This window comes from Marmota marmota, unplaced genomic scaffold, assembly GCF_001458135.2.
Source record: "Marmota marmota marmota unplaced genomic scaffold, marMar, whole genome shotgun sequence".
Classification (NCBI taxonomy): Eukaryota; Metazoa; Chordata; class Mammalia; order Rodentia; family Sciuridae; genus Marmota; species Marmota marmota.
Genome location: NW_026000101.1, coordinates 799,834 through 819,171, shown reverse-complemented (window position 1 = coordinate 819,171; position 19,338 = coordinate 799,834). Strand labels below are relative to the sequence as shown.

At 43.2% G+C, this 19,338-nt stretch overlaps 2 long non-coding RNA genes and 1 other non-coding gene across 3 annotated transcripts; 2 read left to right on the top strand and 1 right to left on the bottom strand.

The window, feature by feature from the left end:
- The first annotated feature begins 383 nt into the window (after positions 1–383).
- On the top strand, positions 384–3,839 carry LOC125610657. Its single transcript, XR_007340654.1, has 3 exons — positions 384–640; positions 891–1,034; positions 3,355–3,839. It is a non-coding gene; the product is annotated as an uncharacterized LOC125610657 (long non-coding RNA).
- Trnaa-agc lies at positions 1,724–1,796 on the top strand. The gene has a single exon. It is a non-coding gene; the product is annotated as a tRNA-Ala (tRNA).
- A 6,388-nt stretch (positions 3,840–10,227) lies between the features above and the next one.
- Positions 10,228–13,390, bottom strand: LOC125610656. The gene is made up of 2 exons (XR_007340653.1): positions 12,133–13,390; positions 10,228–11,014 (listed from the first exon to the last, which is right to left on the bottom strand). It is a non-coding gene; the product is annotated as an uncharacterized LOC125610656 (long non-coding RNA).
- Positions 13,391–19,338: the final 5,948 nt, after the last annotated feature.

The following is a 19,338-nucleotide window of genomic DNA, read 5'->3' as shown; positions in this document are numbered from 1 at the left end:
ACTTTCAAGAAATTCTTAAAAATAAGTCTTCACCTCAGAACTATTCCAGGCAGAGAACAAATTTTCCAGGTGCTGCAAAGCTATATTTATTATATTTTCATCAAAATCAGTAACCTAGTTGAAGGAGATACAGTAATCAGTAAGGTCATTATTAGGTAAGATAATGACTTCTGAATGAATTCTCTCATTAATCTCATTACAAAATGGTAATGGTACCTGACTAATCATGCCGGAGGGGAGAGCTGTGTTGAATCAGAGCAAAATCAAGGCTGTAATCACAGAGCTGCTCTTGCCATCTCCGTGAACACCTCACTCAGGGCTCGGGACTGGCTTCAAGTTCCGCTGACCATGCGGAACCCTTGATCCCACCGGTGGGGCCCTCGGTGTGAGGAGGAGCAGCCAGAGAAGCCCTGGGCGGCAGCAGTCAGGAAAGCTGGGCTTTTCCTGCTCTGTGCCCTACTTTCTGGCTGCCCTTGGACAGGTCACGCCTGTCTCTGGGCTCCGTTTGTTTGCCTGATGTCGTTCCCCCTTTCCATCCTTGCCCCTGGGTAGAGTCCAGTCCCTATCTGGCAACCAGCATGACTTAGACACCACTTGGCTCCTGGCAGCGGCTGCCCATCTCACCCAGAGAAGGACCCAGGTGAGGTGGGCGCCCTGTGCCATCTGCCCCCTCCCTGCTGCCTGCTTTGCTTCAATCACTGAGCTTCTTGCTGTTCCTTGGACACAACAGGCATGTGCCCGCTGTTCCCTGTGCCTGGATCGTCCCATCCAACCCCTGCGCTCCAGATAGCCTCACCACTCAAATGTCACTTTCTCAATAACACCTGCTCTGACCGCCTTATTGAACACCCCATCTCTCCAGCACGGCCATCTCTGTTCTATTTCTCCAGGTCCCTGGCATTCACTCTATGATTGATTGGACTTCTTGTCTGCCTCCCCCACACTTCCCCTGTGGAATGTGAGCTCCCACAGGGCGAGGACCTCTGTAGGCGCGCTACGTTCGCCTGGTGCAGGACAGATGCGCAATCACTCTGGTGAGTGTGGAATGTATCACTGGCTTGTGGATTCCTGGTGGGACACGGAGGGAGGGAGGAACCCCAGGGTGTGAGACGCATGACCAGGGGTGACTAAGTGCAGGCTCATGGCAGAGAGGACCCTCTGGTGGCTGGGCTGGCTTTGCTTTTCTATCCTGTTAGAACCTGGAGAGACATTTAAGTCCCTTTTATCTCCATGAGAATGGGCCCCTGCTGAGAACACCCATACTGGGGGATGGTGTCAACAGAGATGTCTCAGGCCAGTCTGAGTCCCACAGAATTGACTGAGACACAAAGGATGCCTTGTCCAAAGTTCCAACTGCAGCATAGAGGTACAGGACCCGGGTGACATGGCTACAGCTGCAGGCACGCAGACAGTCTTCAAGAAATGCAGGACCAGTGTGTGGAAGCTGGATTACCTTTATGTTAGGTGACTTTAGAGCAGGGATTGCAGGTAACTGATCCATTTGCTTCCAAACCCACTCCAAGCCGATGGTGAATATCACTAGGATCACAGACACTTCCCTATAGAGCCAGATGGAGCCTCAGAATCCCTCAACACCGTGTCCAAACTTCCCAACCCAACTTAATGGAGTTGACATGAGATAAAACAGTGGGACTAGAACACACGAATAGGCGAACAGGTCAAAGACTGAAAGCCATTCCCATCAAGAAAAAGCATTTTGGGCTGTGGCTGTGGCTCAGTGGTAGAGCGCTTGCCTAGCATGTGTGAGGCGCTGGGTTCGATCCCCAGCACCACATTAAAAAAAAAAAAAAAAAAAAAAAAAAAACTAAACAAAATAAAGGCATTGTGTCCATCTACGAAGACAAGAGAAGGCATTTTGTTGGAAGCAAAGCTGGTGTAACTTTCCCTGGAGAAGGGGACAGTGAGTTTCTCCTCACTATTGAAGAGGAGGGTGTAGCTCTTCCCGATTTCCACGCTGGCAACCCATGGCCAGGAAAGTTTCCAAATCCTCACTGGCACATGGTAGACACAATTCCAGCTCTGAGTTCAGATCTGTACTTATATCTACCGGGGCACCTTAGCAGCCAAGGACACTGACTTGTGCTGGAGAATGGGAGAGAGTAGACACTACGGTAGACGGTGCCCTGGAAAAGCTTCACCGTTGCTGACAGGAAGTTCCACCATGTTTTCTGCTAACCATGTTTCCACTTTAATGGCTGTTGCTGGTGCTGCTTCCCCTGGGTTTTGCTCAAATACTATCTAAACTCCAGATTTGGTGATTCGTCCTGTAGCCCTCCTGCCATAGGGTCCCTTTCGTCTCCTTGTGGCCAGGCCCGGTGAGCTCCGACCCCAGGGCCCTCACCTGCGTTCCCTGACAGCAGGACACTACAGAAGACACTGGGCTCTTTCTCTCTACTTAATTATACCACGCGGCTGCCCCTAATGGTGCAGGGGTGCCCTGTTAAGGCATTTCCCATAGGCTGGGAGGGAGCATGTGGTAGCACTGTCACCTACGTTCCCTTGTTCCCTTCTGCCAGCTGTTTCTTCCTGTCAGAGTGCTGTTCTGGGACTTCCACTCTGAATCCCTCCTTGGCACATTGCCTTCTCTTCCCTCTTCTTTCCTGGCCTCCCTGTTCCCTCCGTTGGGAACTCACCTTCTTGCTCTCCACCATCTTCCCTATAACTTGAATTCATGGGAGAACTCCAACTCGGAGACCACCAAGCTCCGTTCTTGAAGTAAGGAAGTGTTTATCATCTAAAGAACTTTTCGACAAAGCCTGTCTTTTCAAGGGTGCTCTTTTGCTATTGCCTCCCAATTCTAGTTTCACTGGAAGTGGGACAACGACTTTGTTTTTGATCTGGACTCCAGGCGGTTCTCTTTGAAAGGATGAAGTTCATTGATTTAATGGGTGGGGAGCCACAGGACAAAAAGACTCACAGAAAGAAAAGCACACGAATTTCTATCTTCCAAAAGCCATCTTCCTCTGAAATAACCAGAGTGCACACAAGTGATTAATTATCCCAGTGTTTATTATAGCATTATTCGTAACTAAACTAAAATTGGAAACAAATTGAATGTCCAACAAAAGGGGATTATAAATTGTGAGTTTTAAGTGATATTGTAGATGTTAACTTACATCCGTAAAATTTTAAAAAACGTTTTTGGGTGAAGAAAGTCCAATATAAAACAGCATATTCAGTTTGATGACATTCTGTAAAATGTGTAAGTGTCTCTCTTTGTAAAATAAAATGAGTACTTTTTATTTTCTTTGTTCTCTTTCCAAATTTACTAGTGAACATGGTTAGTTTTTTGGTTGGAAATAAATGACTAATAAATGCTCTGTTTGGTTTTAGGAAGAGAAAACATAGGTGCATCTCTCCATGGAGAGGACTAGGGTGCAGAGGATGAGGTGCCATCGAGCTCCTCCAATTCTGAGCGATTCTGGTTCTCTGCTCCGCCAGCTTTGGCATCCAGCCCAGCAGCGTGATGAGAGGGTGGAAGTGTCTTCTCCAGGCTCCGTGGCTCCCAGGCCTTGGATGATGGCCAGTGCTCCAACCAGCACAGAGAGTGCCTGCTCCCCACGACGCTCCCGACCCTAGGAAAGCTCCTATTTATTAACAGTCATGGTGCCAAGAGAGCTTTCTGCCTGTGCCCAAGCCCCGAGTACCATGGAGCTTCAATCTTTTATGAAACAGCTTTTCATTTCTTCCTTCTCTACGAAGGGCTTTCACCAGCCACCGAGTGGTTCTTTGCCCATCAATTTTTAATCTTGCTCAGGTTTTATTTTCCACTTGACCAATGCTCCGTTCATAAATAACACATCAAAACTTTGCTCCAATTCCTTCTGTAGGTTTGGTTTGTTTGTGTTTATTTTTAAACGGTCTCCTGTTGGGGAGGAAGGAAGTGGTTACCCCCGTGTGCAGACTTTTCCATGGCTCCTGACTGCCAACCAGACGTGGCCCACCGTCTGTCTCAGCATGGCACCTGAGACTGCCCACGATCGGTGCCATCATCCTGGCTAGATCCTCTCCTGGTTCTTCCAACACGCCCCGGAAGCCAGGAACATTGCTGATCCAGAACATGGTCCACTCCCCAGCCTTCCTCCCTCCGTTCACCCCATGTCCTCTACTGGGGGAGCTGGCAAGAGCCGGAGTGATTACTGTCTGTTTACCATGTTTTTATCTGATTCTCTCTGAAGTATGTTTCCATTTCTAATGACCTAAACTGCCTTGTCCCTTTGAAGGATAGCTGTATTGTGATCAAGTTCTGACTGGAGGTGAGACAGGTCTCTGAATTATAGCCTGTGGCACGAGTGAAAATCAGTATTGACTTTTCCACCAAGTAGAGGGTGATGCCCACCTAACAGGTCAGCAATGAGCATTAGAGATGGACCTGGTGTATTGTAGACTTCCATACTTACCAAAATCTGAGTGTTGGGGGCAATATTTGTGTGTCTTGCTGCTTGGGTGTGTTTGAAATAGCTGGTTCTCCACCACCTAGATGCGACAGTTGTTAACACTTGATCCCTATGTGCTTTGTCTGTCTACCTGTCTTTATTCATCTCTCCATTCACATTGCTATATCGTTAATATAGCATTAGCAATAATTCCAAATTATCATTGCTGTAGTTTATATCTAAAATGTCCCTCAAAGGCCCATGTATTAAACGGTTCATTCCCCAGCTTGGTGTTATTGGGAGATAGTAGAAATTTTAAGAGATGGGATCAGATGGGGAGTTTTAGACCACAGGGTGCATGCCCTTGAAAGGGGTTGGGAGTTTCTGTTCTTCTCCTCTCTTTGTCACCTCCCACCATTTGTTTTTTTGCCCCTGCCATGATGTTCTGCCACAGCCCATAGCAATGGAATCAATCAACTAAGAACTGAAACCTCTTAAAACTGGGAGCCAAAATGAACCTTTCTCTTGGTAACTTGATTATGTCAGGTATTTTGTTACCGTCATGAAAAACTGACTAATACAATTATTTCATATTTAGTCTTCATTAAAAATCCCCAATTATACTCAAAATATTTTTTATAATTTCCCCCCAACCAAGATCCAAGCAAGTTTCATACATTGTTATTTGGTTGTTATGTCTCTTCCATTTCTTTTATTTTAGAATATTTCTCACATAGGATTTGTTGGAAATACTAAGCTACTGTTTTGTAGAATGTTTCACATTTTGAAGTTTCTGATTGTTTCCTCATGGTATAATTCAACATTTTCTTCAATCCTTTGTATTTTCCATCAACTCATTAGCATAGACAATAGATTTTCCTGAAATTGTCAAGTAAAGGCTTAATTCTTTCCCTTTTGTTACCAAGTTTCAGAGTAAAGGATTGGAATAGTGGTTACTTCCAATGTGGGCTTCTTAGTTTTCCTTCTTCCTCTCTTTCTTTCTCCATTAAGCACTCATTTTTTAAAAATAAAAATAAAAATCATTCTAAGGCTGGGGCTGTCACTCAGCAGTAGAGACTTGCCTCACAATGTGAGGCACTGGGTTTGATCCTCAGCACCACATAAAAATAAATAAATAGGGCTGGGGATGTGGCTCAAGCAGTAGCGCACTCGCCTGGCATGTGTGGGGCGCTGGTTTCGATCCTCAGCACCACGTAAAAATAAAATAAAGATGTTGCATCCACCAAAAACTAAAAAATAAATATTAAAAATTCTCTCTCTCTCTTAAAATAAATAAATAAATATATTCTGTCTTTCTACAACTAAGCAATTGAAAAAAAAATCTATCCAACGTTACATCCATTCATGAATTCATCTGGGTATGACAAAAAGATCTAATTTATTTTTTTCCTAAGTGTCTACTTAATTGTCTTGTGTGATTTTTCTTAAAGTTCATGATTCTCCAAGGATTTGAAATTCTTCCTTTAATAACATCAATTTTCCATGTGCAGTGGACCTATTTCTGGTCTTTTCATCCCGTTCCGTTGCTGTATCTGTCAAATTGTGTGTCAATATTGCATAATTTTCATTTTAGAGGCTTTCTCATCCATTTCAACATCTGAGGGAACGAGCTCCCCGAGGATTGCTCTGCATTTTTGGCACTTTCTTGACTGTTCTTGTTTCCATATGAACTTTAGAATCAACTTGTCTAGTTCCAGGAAAAAAGAAGTGTTGGTATTTTTACTGCCTTTATGCTAAATTTATTATTTATTTATTGGGGGCCAACCTGAATTATATTACATAAGAAGAACATCTATGAAAACGATCACGTTATTTTTCTTAGGATTATTAATATTTAAAATTACATTAATTTTGTAATATTGAACTATCCTTGAACTATTATAATGAAACTTGGTCCTGTGTACTATTTTAAATGTGCTTTGGGGTTTCTTGGTAAAATTTTATTGAGACTTTTGTATAGTTATGGTTAAGTGAGATTGAAATATAGCTTTATTTTTGCACAGTATCTATCAGTTTTAGGTATCAATTTTATTTTCACTTTATCTGCTCCCCCTCTCCCCCCCCAAAAAAAAACAAATCAAATCTTACATGCTTTTTCTGTTATTTGGAACAGTTTGAAAGGCACTGCAGTTGTCTGATTTTTGCAAGAAGAGAATTCCCCTTTGAAATCATCTTGGCCTAGTGCTTTTGAGGTACAGTAGCTCTTCTATAACTTTATCATTTATTGTGGAAATTAATTTATATGAGCTGTCTTCATTTATGCCAATTCTGGTAAATGATATTTTTCCTAGAAAATCATCTATACTATTCGAGCTTTAAAATTTATGTGCACACAATTGTGTGAAAAGAGCTTATAAATTTCTTCTGTTTCAATAGAGAGTTCTCCCTTAATTTGTGTATTTCCTCTTTGAACTTATTTTTCATGATTATGGTAACTATTTGTCTGTTTAGTCTGTCTATATTTCTTTTTTTCTGGAACTTATTAAGGTTTTCAGTGTGACCTAGTATATTGCTAATTTCTGTGAGTGTTTTTCTAAGTACTATCAAGGAGGAGGTGTTTCTTTATTATCAGGTACAATTTTTTTTTTTTTTTGCACAAGATTTAGCTCATCGATTATGTAATTTAGGAGCTTTATCTATCTTTGTCTTTGGTCCACTTCTCCTATTTGGAGTGAGGGGGTTAGTATTTAAAGACTACGTCCCTTGATTAGTGATATCTATACCCTTCTCTTTGTACCTCCAATAATTTTTCTTTTTGAAGATTGCTCTGTGTTAGTCGGTGCATAGATGTTCATTAGTATTATATCTTCATGATGAACTGTAACCTGTGGTCTCAAGGGTTCTGTTTTGTCTGAATGTTTTGGGCCTGAATTTTATCTTATTACCTATCAAGATACCAATTTCCTTTTTACCTGACATACTTTGGCTCCATTTTTTTTTTTTTAATTTATAGCCTTCCTGGATCAGTTTCAAATATGACTCTTTAAAAGAACAGGGCTGGAGATATAGCTCTTTCCCTGTAGGTAAATCAAGACTATTTACATTTATTGATATAAATTTATACTCAATTCTATTAGTGGTCTCTTCTCTCTGTTTTATCCTGATTTCAGCTTTCTCGGGAGATGTATTTACACAGTATTCTTTTATCTTTATGGAAAGCTAGTTTTTTTTCCCCCCTTGATCTATGATTAAATATACCAAATGACTAAAACCAGTCCTTCTGCCAGTGTTTCTGTAGAAGTCTGCCGGGATGAAGTTCTTCCTCTGGAAGATTCCTCAGGAGGGACTCAGGAATAAATATTCTGTACGTTTTTCATATTGAGAGCTATCTTTGGTATTCTTGATATTGAAGGACAAATGACTGGATATAAAATTCCCTTTGTGGTTTTTTTTAAACTTCGGTTTCTTAGAAATGCTGCTCTATTCATGGTGCCTTTGTAGGTTGCTTCTTGTTTATTCTGTGGGCCTTTATGTAAGTTTGAAGGCTCAGAGGGTATTCTCTGTTACTTGAATATCTAATATTTTCACTTCAGAATAAGTCAGCGTTATGCCTTCTGGGGAGCCTTTTCAATATGTGAATTCATGTCTTTAATTTCACAAAAATTCTTGAATTATAATTTTAATTAAGAGTTATTCTCTATTGCTTTTTTTCTTTTCTTAATTTGAAAACTCTGATTATATGTATGTTGGTCCTCTTTGCCTATTTTTATATCTATCTTTTTTTTTCTGGGATAACCTTTTGTTTGGGTTATATTTTCCTGGGTATTTTAATCTTCATACTCTTGGTTATACAGTTGGCTCCCTGAATCTATAGGTTCTGCATCTGGGGATATGACCAAAAATAGATAAAAAATATTTGAAAAAATACTGTGTCTGTACTGAACATGACCAGACAATCCCCTTGTCATTATTCCCTAAGTAGTAAGTACCAGAGCCCTTTATACAGCACTTACATTGTATTATGTATTATAAGTCATCGAGAGAGGATTTAAAATATATGGGGAAATGTGCACAGGCTCTATGTAAATACTATGCCATTTTACATAAAAGACTTGAGCATCTTCTATAGAGTATATGCAGATTTGGTGTCTGCAGGGTGTTCTGCAGCCAGTGCCCTGCAGGTACCAATGGGAGACTCTGTCTACTCTTCCCAAGTACCGACTAATTTATTCTCTATTTTCCATGTGATTTTTTTTTTCCATTCCTTTCTTGAGGTCAACCAGATCCCAACTTCTGTCTTCCTATTGTTTACATTACTTATTTTCTGGATTTTTAACTTGTTAAAAATGTTGATCTTTATTTAATAGCTAAAGTTTCTTATTTAATTATATTTAGTTCCCTTTGGAGGGTTTTTATAGTCCCATGTCCTTGAATGTGTTTTCATGTGCTGAAATAATTTAATTCTTGTTTTCCCATTTTTCTTAATATAATTTGGTGTGGATGTGGTGGTGTTTTATTATTTATTATTATTTATTTTGGTTGGACTTTCCTTCCAGATAAGCACAAGTAAAGTGGGGAGGAGGTTGAGTGGTTTGCTTGGTGCTGAATTCAAAATCTCTTTCCTTTGTGGCTACAGAGAGAGAGAGAGAGAGAACGTTCTCTAATAAGCAAGGCTTTTTATCTAACTTTTTTGATTTTTTTTTTTTTCCTATTTGGCACTAGCGATTGAACCCAGGGGCACTTAACCACTGAGCTTCATCTCAGCTCCCCCACCCCTTTTAAAAAAATTTTTTTTTGTTTGTTTTGAGACAGAGTCTTACTAAGTTGCTTAAAGCCTTGTTTATTTGCTGAGGCTGGCCTTGAACTTGTGATCCTCCTGCCTCAGCCTCCTGAGCTGCTGGGATTACAAGTATGCACCTCCATGCTTGGCCTGATTCTTGAATACTCTCTTGTTTGAGGATTTTTGTTTTGTTTTGGGGGAATGGGTCATTTTTTATTTATTTTCACACCACGCCTCCCAGGAATACTCTCCTTTCCAAGAATCTTCCCTTTTCTTCCTGGAGGCAGCTGGATCTCTGGGCTGCCACCTCCAGGCTGTGCCCTGTGTGAACAGGTTCTTTTTCACCCCACATCATCGGTATGCAATATGCTGATCTCACACCTGTTCTTAGTGGAACTCTGTAACCTGGCATGGAGAATGCCTTTTTCCTTGGGGTGAGAGTTGGCTGATGTCTGGTTCTGCCACCCCAGGGCCTTGTCACATGCTCCTAGTGCATGCTCCACTTGTTGTTCTGCTCTGCTCTGGATCTCAGTCAACTCTACTGCTTTCAGTTTTTTTTTTTCCTTCTTCTTCTCAAAAGTTGAAGCTTCTAATGTTCTCTGACTCCTAGTTGAGCTATAGGCATGGGCTAAGAGCAATCTCATCTACTCTCCTGGTTTTTTTCTGTATTGATTTCAGGTCACGTGGGCAGATTTGTACTTCAGTCATTGCCATTATCCTTAGGGATCCTGGAGGCCAAATGTGAATCTTAGAAATGTATTAATGAATGTAATGACTGGTCTTCGCTGGTCAATAATTCCAAACTCTTTCAAAGGAAGCACCAGTTCATTAATTTATTCTCTTAACTAATATTTACTGAGCAACTATTATGAGCTTGGGACTAGGCAAAATCTGATCTGCTTCTTGCCATTGGTTAAGGCCCTGGGAAGCAGCTGGTCCCGGCATTAATCATTCCCTCCATCCAGGTGAGATCTCCCTGCCACCAACTATTCTCTAGGCAGATGGGCCTTTACTTCTCAATGATTTATGCCTCAGGACTCTGTGGATCAGCTTTTTCGTTGCTGTGATTAAATACCTGATGAGGACAACTGAAAGGAGAAAAGGTTTATTTTGACTCACAGTTTCAGGGGTTCAGTTCACAGTCAGCTGACTCCATTTCTCTGGGATGGAGGTGAGGCAGAGCATGGTGGCCGAAGGGCAGGTCAGGACAGGACAGTCAGGAAGCAGAGACAGAGAGAGCTCTGCTCACCAGGGACAAAGCATCAAACCCAAGGGCACGCCCTCAGTGACCTGCTTCTTCCAGCCACACCCCACCTGCCTACGGTTACCACCCAGTTAATCCATCTCAGTGGATTAATCCTGATTAAGTCATGACTCTCATACTCTAATCGCTTTGCCTCTGAACATTTTTACATTGTCTCACACGTGAGCTTATAGGGGACTCCTCACATCTAACCCATGGCAGAGCCATTGCCCACGTCATTATCCACCTGCCCGGTTTGTATCCCTCAGACTGAAGCTTTGCCTTTTCATCTCAGTAGTTTGCTCCGTGCTCACCTCCATGACTCTGCTACTCCACGTCCTACAATTCCTCCCCAGTGCCAGTCTTAATTTATATTTAGATATTTATTTATTTGGCGGCTTGTTGATGTATTGTCTGTCCTTCCATTAGACTGTAAATCCTGGGAGGACAGAGATCTTGATCTATGTTCAATCCTGTCAAATGTTGGGAACGTGGTAGGACCGCAATAAATATTTGCTAAATGGAGGACGCCAAGAGAGGGTAGGCAGTTATCTCCAGGTCACACAGCAGGCTGATAGAGGATCCAGAATTAGAACGCTGTTCTCTTCAAGTCATTCATCAGCAGCTCTGCCTCTGCAGAGAGAGGATGCCACCCACTCACTGGGGGTAAAAGACAGATGTTCTTTCCCATTTTTGCCTCAATTAACCTATAAACGATCCCTTCACTCATAGAATGAATATGAAAAAAAACTGGTTTCAAAAAAATTAATTAAATTCAGACCCTGTGCCCAGCCAGGCAGCCTGAGGGTCTGCGCAGAGGGCGGCGGGCAGAACCATAGCGGTTCTGAGGATGCAGATACCCAGCGGTGTCAGAGGGAACAGGTGTGGGCTGAGCATCTGCTAGGTGCCAGGCAGGGTGCTGGGCCCTGGGGATTCCAAAACGATCAGGATCACATCCCCCTGGCTGGCTGGTGGGTCTCAGTCACAGAGCAGCGTGTCCAGTGCAGAGAAACAGGAGGGACAGGGGCCGAGGCGGTCCAGAGGAGCACCTAGTCCATTGTGCTCTGGGGAGGGGCGTCAGGGGCCAGCGGGAGTCACCAGATGAAGGTCAAGGGGGAATCAGGGAACCAGGTCGAGGCTAAGGAAGGCCCCAGGCAAGAGGCTGCAGAACCCACGGAGCTGATTCCAGGACATCAGACTAGAACCCAGAGGACCAACAGGACAAAAGAAGAGGCCGGGGCCAGGTCCCAGAGGCCGTGCCAGGAGTCAGGCCATGACCAGGGCAAGGACCTGAAGGCTGTCCCCTGGGGCCTGGCCAGGGCTGCACTGAATGGCAGCCTCTGAATGCGGAAGGATCTCACCTGTGACCCGCTCACCCTGACGGTGCAGGAGTCCTGCGGAGGCCGCCACCGCGGAGGCCGCCACCGCGGAGGCCAGGAAGCGCCACTCGGGGTCGCCCAGCGTCACTGGGGGGCTCTGACTAGAAGGGGACCTTTCCATCTGAGAGGGCTGGAAGTGCCTCCCGGTGGTCTTGAGGCGACCTTTTCCAAGCCAATGTCCTCCAGGCACTAAGAATGGCAGTGCTGAGTTCGTGGCTGGTCCCCGCCGTGACCCACCCTCCAGCCTGTGGGACTCAGTAGGGGCAGGTGTGGCCGTTGCTGCTTCCCACAAGGCAGAGTGAAGAGCAGCTACCCTGTGTCCGCCAGTCCCTCCTGAGTTCTGCCCATCAGTAGCCACCTCTCCCGTCTTACCTTAGGTTTGTGTGATTTGCACCTCGTTGGCGTCTGTGGGTCACTCCAGTGCCTGGTGACCCCGTTTGCAGATCTCCATGTCCTGAGCCCTCCGGGCCCTCTCCCCATCCTCACCCCGGCTCCTCTCTGCATCCTAACAGATTTGCTGCGCTGAGCTTCGCAGGACACTGAGTTATGAAACAAATTCTGCCAAATGGAAGTATTTGCCACCAAGCACATTTCACCCGGGAAAGGGGGAATTTTCATCTATCAAAAGCCCATTTATTTCAAGGGGGCCTATCACTCACTGAAATTCACAGGAGAAAGAGTCCCAAGAAAATCAAGGGCATTTGCATTACAATCCACCTCGGTGCCCAAAAATATCCCGCTGAACATGCAGAATTTCAAGGAAAAGAGTGTTTTGCTTATTTGCAGGAAAGAAACGAATGTTCAAGGGTTGGCAGGGGTGGGGGTGAGGAGTGTGGTTTAACATTTCAGACGTGGAGAGTAAAACATTTGGTAAACGTTGACCAGAGAGTCACCTTTGATCCTGCAGATCTTGAGGCTGGTCCTGGCAGGGGCAGCTAAGGACCCATGGGCGGTACCAAGGGGAGGCGCTGCGCTTGGCCACCCTGGCTCTGTAGCAGGCTGGCCGGTTCTGAGGTCTCAGCGCTTCTCCTTCCTCGTCTTCAACCCTGCAGGTGTCCTTAGGACTCTATCCGTGTTTACAAACTTGCACAGGACAGTGAACTTGACCTTCCCACCCTCCTCCTGGGAGCCCACCTTCCTTATCTCAAAGGCGGACTACCTATGAAGTCTTGTGCTTGAGCCTAAACTCAGTGTGACGTATACAACTCCATCATAGTCTGACTTTAATATAAAAGAGCTGAAAATGAGTCCCGGTTAGGGAAAACCCAAAAATTAACAACAGAAGTCTTCCTAGTTGCCTCATAAGTTAAAGGGGGGGAGGGCACTGGTTTTGATTAAAACAACAGTTGACCCTGGACAATTCCTTGGGACCAGGTATAAGGACAACAGCCTCCAAACACTGTTTGACATGGGGAGATAAGTTATCTTCCCAAAGTCCCAGGACTGCAAGGAAGGACCCCCAATCAAGTCTGTGTGACTCCCGGACCCAGGCATGGCGACCATTCTTCCACAGCCTGGAGTCCAGCAGTGCCCGGGTGGGGGCTGAAGGGAAGAGGGGGTCGGCCCATCAGGGGACATCCCCGCCATTTCCCTTCTTCTGCATCATGGTATTGTAAGAACCCGTACTTACATGAACACAGCGCTCAACGCTTTCTGTCCCAAGTTATTGCTTCATCCTCGGGGATTTGCAAATGGAGAGGCTCTGGAGGTGACTCCAGAGGCATCAGGCCTTGTGATCTTAGGTTGACCTTGGAAAGATCTTGATGAGGGCCCTGTCCTGCCCGGGGCCCTCCAGCCCTCCTGTCTGTCCTCTGCAGAGCACATTTTCAGTGGAGAAAGAAACAGGACCTCTGCTCAGAGTCTCTATTTTTGCTCTCTTGCAATAATTTTCATTGCACCCGAGCCCTCCCGGTTCCCAGACCTGTCTGCGATAAATGTATTTGCCTTGGAGTCGACGTCTGAGGATGCCGATCCTTGAAGGACAATCTGCTAAGTACTTTAAAATATTAAATATCTGTGAGCCACATTTCCCAGGGTTTTTTCCCCTTCTCCTTTTGTGATAAAGCCTCTCCGGGGAGAAACCCATGGTTCCAGACTGGAGGGGGCTCTCTGTTCTTTCTTGCCTCCCCGCCTCCCATCTCTCTGACCCTCTTGGTGTTGGAGGAGCAGTGTGAACCTGCAGGTGTTGGTGGCTTTACTTCCTGCCCCTTGCTACCTGTAGAGGCAGGTCTCCTGCTGACATCTCAGAAGGAAGCCTGGCTCTCGGGCCCTCGGGGAGGTTAGGCCTCTAGTCTGGGTCCAAGTCCACTGCTGAGTCAGCCTCTGCCCCTCTCACAGCAGCCAGGCCTGTGGTTCATGGGCCTGAGGTGACCAGATGGGTCTTCTTTCTCCTCCTTTCCCTGCTCCAGCCTCAGGGCCTGGGGAGCAGAGTCGGGGTCTGCTTATTCCCACTCTCCTTGGACCTGATGCCTCTGGTACTGGGGGTCTGAGGGTGGAGCAGGAGGTGGGAGAGCCCTCTCTTTCCCTGATCACCTGGGTCCTGAACCTCTCCTTGTTGGTGGCTGCTCCTCCCTGGCCAGCCCTGAGGGCCGTCGGTGCTCCTGTGGGCAGCCACTGCATGCAGGACAGGTCTTCACTGAGCACCCACAGGTGACGACTTGGAGAGGTGCCTTCCCACTGTCCCTTCCTGGTCAGCCTGGCTCCTCCATCTCCCCTGGCTCTCCCTGGTGGTAATCTGCCACAGCTTCCCAAGTCCCTTGGCATGGAGGCTGATCCACCACATCCTGGCCTCCGTCCACCAGGTCTACCCAGTCTCCAGAAATTCTACAGCTCTCTCTCCTGCTCTACCCTCTCTTCTCCTTTTCCTGCTCAGGAGATAGGATCCCAAGACAGAATAGCTGGCCCCCTGCCTGAGCAAATACCAATCAGGGACATGAGCTGCCCTCTCATTCTGCAGAGCCCTCAGTGTGTATGGGTGGACCTTTCCCACCACTAGCCTTGGGGATGGAACAGGGGACCCTGCTGTCTTCCTCCAAGGCTGGGCAAGGGAGGGAAAGGTCCACCTTCCTTCTCACTGGGCCAAATACACATTTAAACAATTCCCCTCCCCCCATGTTCTATGTCTGCCCAGATGGGGGAGGGCAAGAGCCCGTCCAGCCATCTCTTAAATAAACCCTGATGAGGTGTCTCAACCCACTGTTCTTTAGAATCTAATGCTAATTCTTCATTCCATGTCCTCTTTGAAGAATACCTTGGAGATATTGTGGGTTTAGTTCCCAATCCATTGCAATAATGTGACTATCAAAATAAAGCAAGTCATATGAATTTTTTTGTTTCCCAGAGCATGTAAAAAGTATATTTACACAATAGTACAATAATATTATGTCTTTTTATTAAAGTATGTACTTTAACTAAAAAATACCATATTGCTGAACAATGTTAATGATCATCTGAACTGTTGGAAAATGTTGCTCATAGACTTTCTCAGGGTTGCCATCTACTCTGGGATAGATCCCAAGCTAAGTTACAAACTTTCATTTGTAAGAAGCACAATATCTATGCAGTGCAGTAGAGCAAAGTGCAGTAAAACAAGGTCTTCTGTGTATACAGATGGATAATTTTCATTTTTATAAGTCAGAGTCCACCTTTCACCCTGAAAAGATGAGTGGCAGAAACTCACTCTCCCAGCCTCCCTTGCAGCTAGGGAACAGGCACGTTACCCAGATTTCTATGACCTCATACACCAACCTGATTTTGAATTAGAAACCAGTAAAGTAAAGAATTCCTTCATGGAGCCGGGCAGAGTGGTGCATGCCTGTAATCTCAGCAGCTCAGGAAGCTGATGCAGGAGGATTGTGAGTCCAAAGCCAGCCTCAGCAAAAGCGAGGTGCTGAGCAACTCAGTGAGACCCTGTCTCTAAATAAAATATAAAATAGGGCTGGATGTGGCTCAGTGGTTGAGTGCCCATGAGTTCAATCCTGGTAACCCCTCCCTCCCCCCAGAAAAGAATGACTTTATAGAAATCTATTATGGCTGCAAGTAGCCGCAGCCATAGGGTTGTATCCAGTTTCCAGGGGACAGTGACAGGGTCCAGTGAGGTCAGAAGTGCAAGCAGCAGGGCCTGTGCCAGTAGCTATACTGTAACGTCTTTGTGGATCCTTCAGCATGTGACTTGGCACGCTGCTCTGACCTGCATACAGGCTCTCCTAAGAGTCGATAGGCTTCTCCAATGTTCTCTCAGTAAATTTCTTTTCCTAAACCCATCATAACTAAAACAAAAGCGCATCAGTGTATGGAAGAGGACTTTCAAAGTTGCTGCCTGTTTCCTTACAGATTTGTCTGAAATGACGATGAATCAAACTATGCTATTTTTGGCTAAAGCCTTCTGATTTATTTTTTTTTTAATGACTCACAACACATTGAAAAAAAATTGAATGGAAAACACTTTTAGGCAAAAAATACTTAGTGAATGATGTAGGAGCTCTGAGACCCTCATACTGTGTAGTGACTTTGGTAAGAGCTTTCTTATTTAAGCTTTGACCACTATAGAATCAACCTCATCTTCACAAATATTCTTGTTGATAGTGTGCTAGGTTACAAAATATCTCAGGTAATATTGGAAATTCTTCACCAGTATTTTTCCTATAGAAATTTTGTCCAAAACCATTATAAAATAATCAAAAGGTATATAAAATGTTCAAATTATGAACACTAAAGTTTTACCCAAATGTATAGTAAGTCAATAATGACAATTCCTAAAAGTTTTATTGAGCATCTACTCTGGGATAGATCCCAAGCTAAGTATTCATTACTTCATTTCATACTTACAACAAATCTATGAAAGTAGAATTATTGTCTCCATTTTATGTATAAGGCAACTGAGGCTAGAGAAGTCAGATATCCTCACTCTTTCAACCAGTTGTTCATTTTGGTAGCTATAACAAAAAGCCACACGCTGGGTAGCTTATCAACAACAGAAATTTCTCACAGCAAAAAAAAAATAAATAAATAAATAAAAAATTAAAAAAAAGAAATTTCTCACACCTCTAGAAGCTGGGAAGTCCAAGGTCAAGCTGGATTCTGTGTTTAATCAAGGACCATTTTCTGGCTCATAGTGCTGTATGTTGGAGTATCTTATGATGCTTAAAAATAAAATAAAACAAAAACAATGCCCCAAACAATGGAAGTATCTCAACAGAACACAGGATCAAACCCAAAGAGTCCCAGTGGAAAAACTGGAACAATCTGAACAACCAAAGAAGGTGATATTATATTATAACCCAAAGTATAAAATAAAAGTATCTGAATTAATTCTGAAAGAAAGACTAGGAGGAGAAAGGAATCTCCTGTACAGAACTCCCAGCAATTGATGTGGATAGCTGCTCTCATGGAAGCCAAGCACAGCTCCTCTTCCCGAGGGAGGGCTCTAGGTAGACTTCCCCCGAACAGCAGAGTGTGGAAGGCAGCGGAGTCTCACTTCATGGTGGAGAACCCCTGCAGGCAGACCTCAGCCAGGAGATCAGGTCAACACCACAGAGCTGAGTCCTGAGAACAGGGCCCCTTCCAATGAAGTAATGCAGATGTGCTTCAGCTGGCCCTCTCCTCCCTCAGACTCCCTCCTCTTAAGAGGTCACGAGGGAGAAAATAAGATAAATCCCAACTGAAGGACATCTCAAGAAATACCTGATTAATACTCCTCAAAATGCCAACATCATTCAAAACAAGAAGCCTGAGACATTGTTGCACCCCTGTCACCCAAGGAGACGTGATGACTAAATGCAATGCAGTATTCTAGAATAGAAAAAGGTAAGCATGGAAATCTGAATAACATACAGACTTTAGTTTAAAATAATGAGTCAATATCGGCTCCTTAATCAAATGAACTAAATCAAGGTAAGATATGGATAACAGGGGACACTGGGTATGGAGTATATGGGAACTCTGTATTATTGTCCCAATTTTTCTATAAGCCTAAAACTATTAAAAAAATAAATTTACTATTTAAAAAATTGAACAGAATCACAGGGACCTATAGGACCAAATCGGAAGATCTAACATATGTATAATTAGAGTCTCAGAAACAGAAGAGATAATTGGTAAGAGTTTTCTTTTCTTTCCTTTTTTTTTCTTTGAGAAGTGATATTTTTCACAAATTTGGTGAAAAACATAAATTTACAGATTCAAGAATTCCAGCAAACTCTAATTAGTATAAGTAGGAAGAAAACCACATGTAGGCTTATCGAAACTGCTAAAAATATGAGCATAGTGATTGGTGATTTATAACTTTAATGTTCATATAGAAAATAAATGCTAAAAAATAATTTTAAAAGCCAGAAAAGTGAAGGTAGGAAATAATAAACCCAACAAAAGAAATTAATAATAAAATTGAGAAGAACTTATAACAAAAAAGAATGATGAGATCAATTAATTGTATAGAAAAACCTCTGGCAAGATTTATCAAGTGAAAAGATAGAATACAAATATAGATTATTATAAATTAAAAGTGGGGAGTAGCCACAGATGTATCAGATAACGCTATAAACAGGTTTATATAAATAAATTTAAATGTCTAAATGCAATGGAAATTTTTAATTAAAATATTATTTATCATTAAGTCAAAAAGAAATAGAAAACCTTTCCTGTTTATTGTTTTTGAAGAAAATGGATCAGCAGTTTAAATTATACTTAACTTTCAAAACACAAGGTCTACACAATTTTAGCAACGGATTCTAATAAGCTTTCAAGCAAAAAATAATACCAGCCCTAGACAAACTCATCCAGAGACATAAAGATGAAGGAACACATACTGGCTCATTGTTTGAGGATACTAATATCTCAGACAGGCTTGCACATCATGAGGAGCAAAAATCACATGTACAGAGATGCCAAACAAAAACATTTGCGAAACAAATACATATTTATGTGATCATTGTTAAACTGGTTAGATGTCAAGAATACAATAATTGTTCACATTAAAAGAGGAAAATCATGTGATTGTCTCAACAGATGCAGAATAATTTGAAAATGTTTACCAGTCATTCGTATGAAAATACTAATAAAAGAAGGAATAGAGGAGAACCTTCTTAACCTGATAAAGGAAACTAAACTATCCAGCCGGCATGTTAATGGTAAAATGTTAGGAGCAATCATTTAAATTAAGAAAAAGGCAAAAGACGCACTAGCCTAGCTTCCATTCAGCACTGTACTGAAGACCCTAGCCAATCCATTAAGACAAAGTAAAAAAGTCAGAGCTAAAGGGTTTGGAAAGGATGAAATAAAACCACCATTATTTGCAGAATAAATTATTGTCAATCAAGGAAAATCAAAAGAATCTTCTAATAAATTGCTATAATTAATGAGTTTTGCAAAGTTTCTGGATATAAAAATTAATACTTTAAAGTCACTTACCTCCTGTGCACCACCACAGACATTAGAAAAGGGAAATTCAAGTTGGTGACAATGGAAAGTATACAAGACCATTGGAATAAATCTCACAAAATATGCACAGAGCATTTATGAAGAGTGTTTAATCTTTCATTGAAAGAAGTTTGAAGCAATTCTAAATAAATGGAGAGATGT